The 17228-nt window shown below is 27.0% G+C and overlaps 1 protein-coding gene across 1 annotated transcript in view; it reads right to left on the bottom strand.

Annotated features, from left to right (window-relative positions):
- The window catches only part of LOC129606777 (uncharacterized protein DDB_G0283357), an 88704-nt gene extending 79012 nt beyond the window's left edge, over positions 1-9692 (bottom strand). The window contains exon 1 of the mRNA XM_055517323.1: positions 9616-9692. The gene's annotated coding sequence lies outside the window, so the exon portion shown is untranslated. The remainder of the gene's footprint in view (positions 1-9615) is intronic.
- Positions 9693-17228: the final 7536 nt, after the last annotated feature.

Here is a 17228-nt window from a genome sequence, read left to right as displayed (position 1 = left end):
TTTTTAAGGAAAGAAGATAAAACAAAATGACATAAAAATCTTACTAATAGACTTGATTTAAAGGAAAACGCAAGAAAAACAAAATTTAAACTAATTGATTTTTATCACTTCCTTTAACTAATTAAGACAGTACTTTAGTTCAAGTCCTGTTTTCTAAGTATAATATTTATTAAAGTTGATTTACTCAAAATGACTTCATAAAAATTTGGAAAATAAATCGAAATGCAAAAAAATTCAGACAACTTATGAGAGGCTCATATTTGTTTCCGAATTTTTAAAAATGACGTTCATTGTTTTCAAGGAAACAAAAAAGAAATTGCTATGCGATATCAAAAAGAAGTGAGTGTAATTCAGACATGCAAAGGTGTTTTTTCAATCACGCTCAAGAAACTTAACTGCGAAGTCGTTGGGAAGGGATAGAAACCGAGTTAGTGCCATTACAAAATATCACCTGTATAAGCTGGGAAAATCGGATTCCGCCTTGTCTAGATTTTGTGGAGACAGTGATGAAACCACCGCAAACATCCATTTCGATACGACGGCTCAGTTGGCTCTCAAATGCCACAACTGTTTTGAAATGAGTTTCCTAAGCACTTAGGAAATGTTATTAAATTCCTTTTGAAATAACTGCAGTTTTATACTTGGGACTGGGATAATATAGGCAAGAGCGTGGGATGGCTACAATAAATCACAAGAATGGCTGCGTTTTGGAAAAGCCACTTCCTCAAGACCTCAATCTTAGAACTACATATTTGAAATCCAGTCGAAATGACAGTTTTATTTTTCAAGCTACCTCACAATGTTAACAGACGCAAAGTGTTATAACAATTGAGCTTTCTTTGAATGGCCACTGTTGAAGATATTTGGTTTAAACCCAAGAACTGCCAATGTACGCTCAAATATTCGAGAACATCCTATGCATGGCTTCATGAATTTGCTCAATGTTAGTCAATGTTAAAACAATTAAATTGCACTTAAAATTATCGTGCAATCGTACCCCTAAAAATATGCAAAAATATTTTAAATTTAATTTTTCACTACATAATTTGTATTTCTTGTATAAAATCAACGATTTCTGCTAAAAAAAAATTCACTTTAATATTATCATCTTTAATGAAAAAAATTAACACTTTTACATTAAAATTTTTAAATTCAATTAAACTACATAAATTTTATTATGAATTGAAAAAATTTTAATATTCAATTAAAAGTAATCAAAGTTATAGGAAAACACTTTCTATTTCGAAATTCCTCTATATAACTGCAAATTTTTTTAGAAAATAATAAATTTTATGATGATAGCGGTTTTCATCACTTATATTTAGAATCATTTATTAGAATTCATATTTTATTAACCATACACACACATTGCATATAATAAGGAGAATTAAGCTTTTTATTTTAGAATATTTTTAATATTCTCATGTGAAATTACTTATTCCTTCTTGTATATTCGATAATATCTATAACATTCATAATATACTTAAACATCTGTGTGTGCATAAACGTACACATATGTTAAATATATAATATTATCGAGGATTATATTTTTCTTCAATATACATACAAAAATAAAACGAAAAACTTTTATTTATAAATTAATGAAGTATAATAGCTTAACCCTCAACTAACCCAAATCATAAATCAAAATGCAAACTAAGGATATTTTATATGGCGTGTAGATGAATTTGTTTATAAAACAGATGGAATAAATGTACAGGAACATAGGGAAAATGTTATAAAAATCATATTATGTATAGGTACTAAAAAGCAAAATCTCATACTCACATTCATAATAATTTTTATTTGATTTTTCCCCACATTTTTTTCCGGGAAATCAGAAAAAAACCCATGCTGGAACAAATATACGAACTTTTTTTTTAAATTTATTAAAAAAAATTTTTTTATTATAAATTTAATTTAATTATAATAAACTTATCAAATAGAATGTTACTAATAAATTAAATTATTATAATATTCATTTCTCCACGAAGAGAGAGCAAAAAAAAATGGTAAAATAATTTATTCGTTGCGATCAATCAAAATAAAAATCAAATTCAATTTCAAGAGTTAAAAGATAAAAGTTTATAGACGTTAAAATTAAATTTAATATAATTTTAGAGAAATGAAAAAAACTGACTTCAACCTATAAAGAACATAGCAAACTATTTTATTTTAACATTTAATATTATAATTGTTGGCGTAAAGTACCGCAAATAATATATCTAACCGGGCCATCTAACCGGGCCAGAAATTGAAATGGCAACCAACTGAAAAATGAGAAGACCCAGCTGGAAATATGAAAGCAATACCTTGAAGCAATCAGAATCATAACGTATACGTCCAACGAGGAAATACATGGTAGTACCTAATCAGAAGACAGGCAAACTTAACCTACAGTCAATAGAGTACTAAACACCACACACGTACGCTCTTCATCGACTTCAAGAAGACAAAAACAATCCGCATGATTCGAGCGTTGTATGAAGAACTCGAGCCCGCGGTAATACATAAAGGAAAAACGTGCTATTCGCTATCCAATCAGGTGTCAAACAGGGTTACCATTCTCTGTGACATTTTCATTTCTTTTTGACATCGCATAGCAATCGTGCTAGGTAACATACTAAAAGTCGCCTGCTCACAGAGAAGCTGCATAATTTTGAATCTCGCCCAACACCTGAAACATTTAGATTACGTAAATGACATCTGCCTTCTTTCCCACAAGATCAGTGATATACAGAGCAAACTAAAACAACTTGAATAACTTACCTGGCATATTGGTGTAAAAATAAACATACCCAAAATTAAGGCGATGAAAATAAACTTCACTAATACAAAAAATCTGGATCTCAACAACCAACAAACAGAGTTCATCAGCAGCTCCTGGTTTCGGCTAAATTTCGGCTAAATATAGGCAACAAACTGAAAAAAGTGAGAGCAGCGTTTGGCAGACGAGAATCGTTAATCCTTATGGAGAAGTACCTAGATATTCAGAACGACCAAGTTTAGAATAAAATTTGGTGTAAAATCGATTCTCTTGTACGGTAGCGAAACTTGGCTTAATATTAAAATCCGAACATTCCGATTAACATATTCGATAGGATAATGTAGGCGAGGAACCTATCGATAGACAAATATTAAGAAGAATCTGGAGGCGGATTGGACACATTTTTAGAAAGCCCACTAATATCACTAGAATGAGGCTAGAGTAGAACCCACAAGGTTCAAGAAGAACCGGACGCACTTGGCGAAGATCTGTAAAATCAGAACTAGAATAATCAATTTTTAATGAAACCAGTCTTGCTGGGTATGGAATAATATCAACTTAATTTTGTATTTAGTCGACAATGGTTGCAGTTAATCCTTTTTTTGCACAGAAATACTTCATATGATATTTTTTTGATGAAAAGAACTCATTCATTTTTACTTATCACGTACATATATGCGATTAGTGATTAATCCTACAAACTTGAGTTAATTTCTTTTTTTTTCTTCCAAGAAGTTGGAATTTAATGAAAAAATACTTTATAATTTAATTTGAAATAAAAATTAAATATCTTATACATAAGTACGTATAAGTTTACTCTTACGTTTGTTGAACGTATATGTAGCATTATATACTGCTTACACACATATGTGTATGTGTTATATAAGTTGATATGTATAATAATTTATATTTTGTAAATTACTTTGAAAATTACTTCCTAATCTAATTTTACACATTCTTCGTTATCATTAATTTTACTGTATTTACGTAAAATCCTGTTTCCTGCTAAAATTTCCTATTTTATTATAATAATTTTTTTTTTGTAATTATATTTCAATAATAATGATATAAAAATCCTTAACGTACTCGTACATGGAATACTTGCTGAGAAAAAAAAATATATTGGATTTTTTTTTTCATTAGAATTTCATTAGAATTTGAGAATTTATTTTTCATGAAATAAAATATTAATGATTTTTTTTTTATGTGTATAATTTGTAATGTAAGTACATTAATCCGTACATAATAATATGAGATTTGTATAAATTCAATATAAGTAGCACATATATAAAAAAAAAGAGGAAGGGGTTCAAACCCTATATTGAAATAATATGTGTTAAAATTATAACATTATAATTATAATTATAAAATACACATAAAACTCAATTATTTGTCAGCATAAAATAAACTAAAACTTAGTCCAGTAATTAGGTCCGGTATCGTTATTCAACTGTGGTACGAATTTACTATACATATTTTGTGCGAATAATGAAAAATTTTTTATGAGACGGAATAGGACGACGTCTTGTAAAATCGCATGTATTAAAATTTTCTAATTACTTTATGAAGTGGTAGCACAAACTCAAGCTATTTCTTTTTTGTTGGACCTCCAAATAGGCTCTTTATTTCACTCAATTACTTTGTAATTGTTTTATAAGTACCCAAAATCAAGAATTCCATTCTAATCAATCGACATCATTATCTTCTTATTATTTATAGCGACACTTCATTTATTATCTCTTTCAAATTTCTATATTAGTTTCTCCTACTTCTATATATGAAATCTGCTTACTGCCTAAGACATTTATTTTTGTAACATCAGTACATTTTTTATACTGGCGTGATTTCGTGAACTAGATTTACTTTTTCCTAACAATATCAGTTTTATAAAAGTGTTGTATAATATTCCTAATTATTTACCTATTTAAATCGAACAATATTTGGAAAGTACTTGAAAGAGAGTGGCCATGCTTGTCTACTTTGATTATGACAACTGACTCGTTTCTTTCAATTTTCCACTATAGCAAGATTAGTAACTCTTGTTTCAGTGTTTTTGTCATGCCAATGAATTTTTCTAAAAATTCTTTTCTTCATTAATGCTTCCCATATGCTTTCGCGCTTCATTGCAATAAACAACCGTACGAAATTTGCGAGATGATAAAATTTACTTAAGTGGGATAAGCTTTGCAATGATTCTTAATGTTTTTCAAAGAAACCAGCTTGTTCCTCTTTAAATTTTTTTTAATCTTCTATACTTGCCTGAATTAAATCTTTATTTGGTAAATTTCTAGATTTCTAATTGAAAATTATGAAATATTTAAATAATATTTATTGGAATTCAACTGGAATCGTATTCAGTATAGAAACAGAATTTAATTATAGAAACAGAACCTAATTATCAATCATTGAATAAAAGAACCTATATAAATAGAGAATAATACATTGAGAATAAGCAAAATAATTTTAATTCTGAACTTTATTTTCAAAATATTATTAATTCATATTAATTTATTTTAGTTCTGCATAATTTTACAATATAAAGTAAATATGTGTGAGTATGTGATGATATTTGTAATTCAATATCCTGATAATATGTAAATAGTACACCAATGTTATAATTGTGTTGTTATATAATAAGTGAATATGATTAAGTTGAAATGTAAAATTGATTATTATTATTCGAATCCGGAAATCGAACTTTATTATTCTAGATTTGTTTTGTTTTTTTTTTTTGTACTTGATCAGTGCTAATTATTTTTAATAATGCAAAGTTTTTTCATTTTTTCCCATATACAGAGTGGTTCATCAACAAGTATAGGAACCATATACCATCGGGTAGAGGGTCGAAAATATATAAAATTTTTTTTCGGAACATAGTGTAAATCGGAACCGTTTTCGAGCTACAGAAATTTCACAAAAATTTGGCGATATTTTAACATACTTAAGTGTATTTGCACATAACTTCCGTTCCCAAAAAGATAGAAGTTTCAAACAAATAGTTTTTAAAAGAGCTTTAAGAGAGCTTTAAATGAAGAACAGCAAGTCACTTGATTTTAAATGCTTTTCGGAAATACAAGCATTAAAACCTTAGGAAAATTCCAATTTTCCTCATTTTTTATTTTTCTACTTTTTTTGTGCTGATAATTTCTTATAAATTTTTTGAAACTTCCCAGCTGCTTAAGCTTTAATTTTAGTCGCTAAGCATTAAAAAATCTTTTGCAGTACAGGAGATATAGCAAAAAACTATGTTCCAAATAAAAATTTTACTCATTTTCCACCCTTAACCCGGTGGTATACGGCTTCTAACTTATTGGTGAATTACCCTGTATAATTATTTTAGTATACATACACATGTACATGTTATGTAGTATTTAATATTATTAACAGTATTTATTGTCATTTTCTATTTCAAACCCAATATACCACACCGCAAGGATATTTTATGTATTAAAATATATTAAACAAATAAGTAGAATTAACAATTGCTATAATAATTACAATAAACACCCATTTATATAATAAATATTTCAATGCCGGATGGAAAAATTTAATAATTTAAATAGAATTTAAAAAAAAAAATAAATTATTTTTATAACAATTCAACTTAATTTTTTTTTTGTAAATAATCGCCTTATAGAACAGCGATTTATTATAATTAAATATTAATGGAAAGTACTTCTGTTTAATGGTTACAATGAAACATTTACCATTATTTACACTTGAAATATAAGGCTTTCAATTAATTTTAATAATTTTAATTGAAATTATTTATTTAGATTATTAATTTGGAATAATACAAAATTAAATTAAATTTTTTTTGCCCCCGCCCCCACTCCTAACTCGTGATTGAAGTAAGAATAGTCTTCTGTTTAAGTCAGAGTTATCATTATATGGTGTTCGCGGAGAAAATAATCAACATTATATTTAGCACCACGAACATTTTGTTCTATACAAGCCGAAAACAAGAATTCCGCTATTTTGCTTAAGTTTGAAACATTTTCATTATTCTATACGCAGCCTTATTTAACCTTCAGTATTTTACTTGTTCAACAATTTCTTAAGAGAAGGGAATAGGTTAGAACTATTCTATATAAGTTTAAAATTATTCAGTAAATTAACCGTTCACCACACTAACGTGCCATGTCTTTAGTTACCTATGGCACCTTCAAAATGAAAGAAGTGAGACCCATGAAACCACCGTCCGGAGTTCGCTAGCTCCGAACAAGACTACATCTCGTAGCGTTGCACTTTTTCAGATGAGGTTAGTCTGCTATACTCCTGTGTTACGTAGCGGTAGCCTATGGACGCCTAAAGGCATATCCAACTCCTTTTTATTAGGGAAAATTTCAAGTGTTTTTACATGTCTCGCAAACTCGTCCACCTTACAGTTCGACTGTATCCGGGGATCCAAACCAACTTTAATTTAAACTATTACCAAACACTGAGCTTAAATAAATTGTTACTAAACACTGAGCAAAATATAATAACACTTTTAACCTAATCGACCACAAGTTTTTTCAATAAGCGATTACAAACCTAGTACCAAATCAAATATATTAACATTAATACATGAAAAGAATATGATAGTGCTTTGAAAATTTATTTTATCTTGTACAGTGGCATACAAAATAAGTCAAGTTCTCATTTCATGTTTTTCCTTTTTATTTAACATTTTCATGTAACACATATTGCATGTATATTTAAGGTAACAAGAGCAGGTGAAAGTAATATATTTTATTAACGTATACGATTTTCTCTGTTCCTGAGGTTTTCTACTTTTTTTTTTGTTAGTAAAATAACGTTAATCCTTACAATAATATTTACCAATACACACATAAGAACACTGAAAAAAAAAACTTTTAAAAAACATGAGAAAAAAACAAAGAAAAAATCTCTCTATCCAAATGGCACGTTCATGGTGGTTTAAATCACTTTAAACATGTATAACATCATTCATATATAATTAGATTTAAAATATGTACAAACATTCTACGTCTTAAATTCATATAGACTACATAAAATATCATACATTCAGAACATATTCATGTATACGGTTTTGCATTATAAAATAATTTTCTTGGTTGTTTATTCAGGATAATAACAAGGATCCGTTCTTCTCTTTTGTAAAACGGTAAAATAAAAGGTGAAATCTTCCAGAACATCAAATCACTGTACTTGAAGTCTATTAATCTAAACCAAAATGAAAAATACAAAAAAATTTTAAAAAATTTTCATCAAAAGAAATCAACAAAATTTGAATTTTTTTAAAAAAATTCAACACATACATACATAAATATTATTGTTGTTTTCATTATAAATTCCTGTAAAAAAGGAAACTTGATATGAAGTTTTATGAAATTTCCTTTTTTTTACAAAATTTTTTTTTTGAAAAATACCGCACCGACCTTAAAGTTACGAATTTGTAAATCGCATCATCATTTAAAATTGAATACGAGTTTCAAACAGCAGCGCCTTAGGTGCGGGAGAAACAAAAGTCATAATCATTCTATAGTTCTCTTTATTAAATTTTAAATATAAAAAAAAAAAATAAAATAAAAAAACCTTTACAGAAATTTAAAAAAAAATTCTCAAATGATTTGAAAATTTTCATTTTTTTTTCGTGCATTATTGGAATATGTTCGTAAAATTTTAAAATAGACAGGAGGAAAACCAAAAAAAAAAAGTGGTACTCTCCTGTCAGTTGGAATTATTTTTTCCAATTCCTCAATATTTTAAAAAAATTTTTTGTTCTTATTTTTTTGTTTCTTCAGTTCTTTATTTACATTAGCATTTTTAAATAAAAAAATAATTTTGCTGCCTTGTTTTTTAAAATGAGCTTAAAAATTCTCTCTTCTTACTTTGTGAGAATGAACTTAAAATTCTCTCTTCTTACTTTGTTCAAGTATATGCAATAGCAGAACAATTAAGTTAAACTCTTTGAAAGAAGATTAAAATAAACGAGACTCAGAGAAATTTTATGGCAATTATAAGAAGGAGAAACTGCAAACAATGCTAAACAAGTGCCTGCGAGTTATTTGCAACATACACTGGCCCAGACGAATAACAAACACACAACTAACGCAGATTACGGATCAGGAATCAGTAAAGTCCACTTACATGGACCACGACTTATATAGAGGCAAACAATCGCCAAAAAATTAGCAACAGCTGGAAAAACGTGTGCAGAAATAAAAATATTGGTTAATACAAATTAATTTAATTCAACAAATATTAGAGTTCAGTGAGCAATTACAAGTAATTTCGCGTTTTCAACAATCTGTTAATTGTTTGCCAAGAAAATACGATTTGACACTTGTAACTTATTTTCTCTAGGTGTATATGAAGTGTTTTTATTTATAATAACCGCTCGTGAGTGGCAGATAGTAAAAAGTACGCATACCAAAATTGTACAAACCAAGCAAAATAAACTAATGCTAGTGGAATTTTTCTTAAAAATAACTAAGGGAAAATTTTTAGATTTCATTAGAACTAATTTTGATGTTAACAATATTTTCGTCTTGCTCAATAATTCAATATATAAAGGTTACCTGCTGATTTTAAATATCTTTATTTTTGGTTATAATCTAATGACGCTTGTAAAACTTCACTGTGTAGTAAAAATCATTCAATGACCTTGAGTCTTCTTTTACGTTTTTATAATTTTCATTTTTCTATTCATAATTTATTAGTGTATATATAAAATATTAAAAAAGATTTTTAAATATTTTAAGTTAAATCCAAAGAAAAAGCAAATAAGCAAGAACAATTTCTTCTAAAATTAACACCTTTGTGTTCATAAATTCAAAATTTTGTTTGTGTGTATGAATATTGTGTAATTCAAAACTCACCTCACATCATTTTGCAATATTTGAAAGAAAAACTTTTCTTATATTTTTCAGTTTTAGGATTTTTTTTTTTACAAAATTATCTTCAACTTGTTAACTTTATCATTTCTTCTTCGTTTTTAGATTTTGTTCTTTTAAAAATATGTACTTGGATTGAATGAATTTGGGATGCTTCTTTTTTTTAAAAAAAAAGGTCAAAGATCCGATTTCAAATGCTAAAAGTAAAAGTTTTCGTTTTCATAAATTATTTTTGTATATATGTAAGTATATAAATAAATAAATAAATGTATGTGTGTACATAACCTAAGATAAGTACAAATTTAAACTTTTCGTCGATTATACAAAATTTTTGACTTAAAGACTATCATTTTTGACAGAGATTTTACTTAAAACAGAAATTCGAATACTTAAAACTAAAACCGACTATATGAAGTAAGACTAAAAATTTATTTTTAGAGAAATTTTTAATCTTCGTGTATGCAAAATTTTACAATATTATCCCTGAAACAGAAGTTCTCGTGAATTCAAAATACAATAAGAGCTTTATTAATTTTTTATCGATATGAGCTTTTAACAAAATTCGAAGTAAAAATCTCTTATAATTAGTCAACTTAAAAATAGAAACTTTTTTAGAAATTATGTTGTTCTTTAGATTTGTGAATTTAGAACCGCACATAAAAATCTACTGTGCTGCATTGTGATTTCAGAGCAAGCTCAAAAACAGTCGCTCGAGACTCCCCCCCCCCCTCCATCTCCCCCTCCAACTGTTAAAATCGAGCACTTTGTAAGACCCGAATGACCGCAACTCCGCCGTCATGAAACCAAAGCCCCTCAGTATTTCCCTTCTTCTATAAGCTAGAGCATCATAATCTCCCAGAAAGTCGACAGAAGTCTTCGCTTCATACTGCAAGTATCATGTTCTTCTATTCTAAAATATTCCGACACGGAAATTTTATGTTTCTATCCAAACTTCTGATATTTGTACTCACTTTTTCCAATTTTCAACTTAAGTCATCAAAAATTTTTTTATAAATTATGAAAAACATCTCAAACTAAAGCGCACACTTGAACAACGTTTAAATAAAAAGCTCTCATATACACGATTTTCTATAAATCAATTAATTCAAATTAACTTTACTTTTACCCAATTTCTATAGATAATTAAGTTTTCAAAGCTAAACTCACTCTTGCTTTCTTTATTTACAAAAATATAATAACATAATATTTTCTGTAAGATTCTATCACACATACACAACACACATAGAATAAATTATTCTTTCACTTAGAAATCAAGTTAATTACCAACATTTTGTGTATATGAAAACTAAAAAACATACAAGGAAGTAAATGAAGAACAGCATTCAGAAATTAATGTAGTATTATAAGATTAGAATATAGGTATGCACACATGTTGATGTACCACATGACAACATACAACATTTGAATGTACATTTATGTGTTAAAGAATTTTTAAAAAATATTTTTTACTTTAACCTGAAAATAAATGTTTTTTTACATTAGAATGAATCAAAATCAAAAATATATGATGATGACAGTAAATCAGGATTAATCATATAAAAGATAAGGATAAAATAATATTGTAGAGTAAAAAATTACAAAATTTTGTATCCTTAATACACACACACACACATTCACTTAGAATTCGTATATTATATCCGTATTTGAATATAGATAATGTGAATATACAAGACTACAAATACAAAACTATACAAGACTTTTAAGCAAATATAGAACATATATAACAAATGTATGTATGTATGTATGTATGTAAAATATTATACGTTAAATAATAAATTAATAAATGCAACAATCCATTAGGTATCCTTTTTTTGTTTTTGTTCTTTTTCATTTTCAAGAGAAAAATTTCCTTTTTCCATTTAATAATAAATTAAGATTATGGTCCCTTTTTTTCTTCTGATGCCGTAAGTATAACAAACATTTCAGTTAAATCATATTAAATTCTTCATTACAATATTTTTAACTAAAAATACAAATATTACAAAAATTTTTGGATATATACTGCATACTACATACATATATGCATTGTACACACTCTCATAATATGTTAGTTATGTATAATATAAAACACATGTATAATATACTTATACATAACGGCAAACATCTTGTAAGCCTGTCCGTTTCTGATGTGGAAGAAGAATCGCTTCCTGAGAGCCTTCCCTTACGATAACCTGTAATCCTTCCCTTACGATTCATGGATTCCGGTAGACGGTTTTTAGAGGTTGTCAACTCGTACACACTTATTTGTGACAGTTACCTTATAATGTTTAAGAAAATGCATATACGAGTATATAGGCAATCAATCAATTATAAATAATCCATAATTCGGAAAAAAATCAAACTGAACTTGTTTAGGATTGATTGACGCGGCTACCGTAATATACATGTAGGCCAGATGCTCTCGTTGTGATATCGCTGGATTCAAAAAATTCCCCGCCCTCATAAGAACCAGCCCGAGATTTTTAAAAATAGAGCAAGATCCTTGGCATTTATATTCGGCCGGTTCCAAATGAAAAAATTACCCAAGGCATCACTATCTGTAGATTTCCAGGACCGGACATGAGCAAATTAGATTGCCCCGTATTCTTCTCCTCCTCGTCACAACAATAAGCTGAACTAAGTTAATGGAATTAAATAACTTGAAAAAGCAGTAGGCTGCTTGTTCGAATCTTTTTAAAAAACAAAAAACTCAAATAACAGAACGATCCACAGTACACCTGCACACACCTACACAACACACATACCAAAAACATATTTTCTTTATTTTAAATTTGTTTAAAATAAAAAATTTTTAAATATCCAATATAAGTGTTGCCGTTAAATCAAAAATATAACAAATTTCCTTTTCGAGAAGAAAAATTCTGAATTTCAGACTCAACTGCTTTTGCCTATGTAGAATTTTATATATTATAAAATAAATTTTATATAAAAATAAAATTATTTAAATAAACGTCCGAGTGTCTCCACCATCCACCTACGATTTTTTTTCTAAAATACACTAGAATTGAACCACCCTGTATAACGTACTCGTATAGCTAAACATTATAGTTTTTAAGTGATATTTGTATATTAAAGGAATTAAAAAAATTATTAAGGACAAAATTTAAATAAAAATCTTATAAAAATAACAATAATTTTATTAAGCACCTAATATAAAGATCTACATTCACATTTACATAATAAGATTTGCCTTTTCAAGAAAAAAAAAATTATTTTCAATTTAAAAGTAACCTTTACCTATTCAATTATCCTATTAAAATTGAATTTTTTCGAGTTAAAATCAAATTAATTTATTAGAAAAATATGTGATAGATAGGTCCTGGAGTATAAAAGAGAATTTTATATTTATATCATAAATTTCTAAAGAAAATTGTCCTTTTCTTATCTTTGAGACTGTGTATGTGTGCAAATGAAATAAAAATATCATTAAAGAATCAGAGTCTCCTTTTTTTATTAAATTTTTATTTAATTTCTTTCTCAAGAGATAAAATTTCAAGAATAAATTTATTTATATGTGTCAGTTGTTTGTATACTCTACGTGTTCTAAAATTTTTCTACAAATTTCTTATTTCATTAATAAAAAAATTTTCTATTTTCATATTAAATTTTTAAAATTTATTCAATTTAAAAATTAATAAATAAAGAAAATATGATGAAGACTGAAATATAATCATACACTCATATAAGTAATAATCGAATAAAAAGTATTATATGAAAACAGAAACCAAGTATAAGAGGAAAAGAATAAGCTGTCTAAGAAAAAGAAGTAAGTCTTGATTTTACGAGCTCTGCGCTTACCCCTAAAAAATTTACTTTGTGGTTAATACCCGAAAAGGGTATAAAACCACTGTACTATATTCGAAAGAATTTATATCTTACAGTTCCTACAGTTCCTTCGTATGATTTCTCTCAGCCACACCTCATCATTTATCTCCGACTGCAATACCATGCAATTACTATATCAAAACTGGGGCAGATATTTCAATGTATACCACATAAGATTTGCAAATCTTATTTAAATGGAAAATTCCAATAAAATTAAAATAAAATATTTTTCCTTTTATTATTTCATATTCCAAAAGTAATTTGTTCATGATTAAAGATTGCTTTCAAATTTTGTAATTATAAAAACTTTGATTTTTGTTTTAATTATATTATTAATCACATATACACACATACATTCACACATGTTGTGTATACCTATATATATACGAGTATATTAATATGATATTTACTAATTACTTTATTGCCCTAGAGTTTTTCTTATTTAATTAAAAATACAACCATATTTTAAAATATTTTTGCACACAAGAATTAGCAGAGCAACACATTTGTAGTAATTAACAAAAAAATAAATTTACTCTTCTTATATAGATGTATATAAAAATATGAAATTTAACTTTACATTATACTTTTACATAAAACACCTACTATTGAACACAATTTATGCTTATATAAGCATTTTTCATGTTATAATAAAAACTGCACAATATTATTGTAATTCACATTTGACATTTTTTAAGATATTTTAATACTTTTTAATATTTTTCGATTACACAATATTGACCAACATTATTTTGGCTAAAATCCAATTTACAAAAATAAAATGAAAATACTTTGTTTACTATAAAATTAAGTAATATAAAATTTACGCAATATTTTATGTTAACACTTTCTCTATGTCTACTTTGTCGGAAATGTTTTACAAATTAGTGCCGAGTGTAAGTCTAGAGAAATGAGTAAAAACGCACTGATCAAAATTTATTGACTGGCGTCCGAGCAAAAACCAAGACATTTATAAAATAAATGTACGATAGTATAGCAAGTGTAGCAAGCAAGTTATTTTATAATTTAACTCTGAAACTAATAATTCATTTAAATTTTTTTTTGACCCCGATAGAAGTTTCGCGGCTTGATATGGCTTGTGTACTGCAATTTGTCAAGTATTTAGATATTGCTTTAATATAGATGAGGATGGCAATCACAAAATATCCTATTGGTCGACGTGACAAAAGCCTATGGGCCAGCGATCCTCTACAGAATTACACATTTATTAACTATGTTTATCGTAAATTTAGATCAATTACATTCACATAATACATAATATAATAAAACAATTCTTATAAATATTTGTAATTTTAAAATACAAACAATATGTTAATAAAAACTTACATTAAATTTTATATATTAATATTGAACATGCAATAAAATTCGACATTTTGGCAAACTTCTATGAAAATATTAATGAAATTTCATATTAATTTTTAATATTCTACCTAAACACACTTTTTAATTTTGTAATGAAATATAATTTTTCATTAAAGATTTTCACAATTTTAATTGTTTAATACTGTATAACACAATCAATATACATACATATGTACAAATATGTAGATCTTCTATAATATGTTATGTGTATTGTACATCTACAAAGATTTAATTTATTTTTTTTAATTTTTCAATAATATTAAAAATTTTGTTAATTAACTTAGTAAAATTTATGATATAACAATAGTAGACATATTTTTATGTTTATTACAATGCGAATATGATTCTGATATTATTCTACTGTGGAATTCGTTTAAAATCGCATAGGATAGGATCACAAACCGCCGCCTATTTTGAAATAAAGGTTGTAATGTTACAAGTATTTGTAATCGGATAAGGGCAACTCTTTTAATATCACAATTCACTTAAAATCAACTTCAATATAAAGAAGGTTATTTAAAATCACATTTATTAGAAATTTTATAAAATAATAATGAATAATGCATGTAATCGAAACACTAAAAATCGATGCGTACTTTTTTCATGTAAAATGTCAAATTTAATGTCATCTACGTATATTAACTAAATTCATGTTGGTTATATACCATTATATGCACAGTTTATAGTGCTATACAGTAAATAATTTTTATAATAACACAATAGAACTACAAATTTTGAGTAGCGCTAGTGAGCGTTTGGTTTTTTTTTTTATTTAAAACAACGTCACTCAAAAAATGTAGAAAAAATATTTGCAATTCAGAAAAACCTCGTGTATTTTCACAAAGAATATTATTGATCTTGTTTATTTTCACAACTTGGTTAACGTCACTAAATTCTGTGCATTTTTGATGTGATATAAACTAGGTTCTATTGTAAATAATTTTTATATCATTGTTATTAGTGTTAATGACAAAAAAGCAACACATTACAATAGCAACAGAATCATATGCACAGTAAAATTATATTTTATTTGAAATTTAGTAAAATTCCCAAAAAACATTAAGCATTTCGTTGGATCACTATGTTAAATCTTAGTTTTCCTATAATTTATTTACTGACGAGCCGGTTAATTATTGAAACCGTTCGGATTACTTAAAATTGTTGATTTTAACAAGCCCGAATATTAGTTTCAATTAATTATTTAACAGATACACTCACGCCATATAAATTTTAATGCTTTAATTACAAAATTACTACGAATACTTCTACGACTCACAGTTATTCAAAAACAATTTAAAATTAAGTAGAAAGTAGTTTACACATCCCCTCTTTATTAATATTTTTTTATAAGTTAAAATATTTCAAATGTTTTTAAAAAAGTGTTTATAGTTTTTCTTTTAAAATAAACTCCGAAATTAAAATAACAATTTTAATAAAATATTTTTATCTCTTTTTACTTAACAATTATTATTTCTTTTCTTTATAGTTATTTCTCCCGTGTAAACAGAAAAAACTTTATTGTAAAAGTTGAACATTTTTTTTTTTCAAAAATAAAAAAAAATTTCTAATGAAAACTTAAAGTTGATTTTTTTACTTTTGCCTCTTTTGTTTATGTTTGTAAACAAGAAAAAAAAACAAGAAACAAAAAGAAAACTGGAAAATAAAAACATTTTATTAAAGAAATTTCTGTTTCTGGTTTGCCTTCCCCTACTTTCTTTATAAAAATCAAAAAATTAAGACTATAAACTTCCCCATGTCCTACAGTCTGTTGCTAAGGTAAAATACACAATTTGCAATTTTTTCTTTTGAAATTTCCTAGCAAACAATTTTATTTTTTCTTGTTTTATAATATAAACATTTTAAACATTGACAGAATGATATGTTCACCCTTTTTTATAAACAACTTTGACAATAAAATAATTGACAGAAAATTAAAATAAATTTTTAAAAATGTTCATCGAACAAATGCTTTTAAATTTAAACTAAAGGTAACAAGGCTTTCTTTCTCCTTTGAAACTAGATTTTTGGAATTAATCTTGTAATCTCAGCTAAACTGCGGGTTCTACACCATGGAGCGAGTGAGGAAAGCAACCATTGCGCTGTATTTGCCATCGTGAAGGTATGAGGTCTGGAGCCACACACGGTTCTTGGCTTTACACCCGCGCTAATAAAGTCCATCTATCTGAACCTAGCGAGCAAAGACCAAAGGATGACATTGATATGCATGGGGGGTGCGTTGTGTTCAATTCCTACACAGGAACTTGAAATGCTTTTTCACCTTCTTCCAATTGATATTATGGGGAGACCGATTGCGATAGGATTGGCGATTCGGCGACTCTTTGAGGTACGCGGCCATACTTCAAACTAAT

This window comes from Condylostylus longicornis, unplaced genomic scaffold (genome assembly GCF_029603195.1).
Source record: "Condylostylus longicornis isolate FDR11 unplaced genomic scaffold, ASM2960319v2 ptg000022l, whole genome shotgun sequence".
NCBI lineage: Eukaryota > Metazoa > Arthropoda > Insecta > Diptera > Dolichopodidae > Condylostylus > Condylostylus longicornis.
This window is presented reverse-complemented; position numbering and strand designations above follow the sequence as displayed.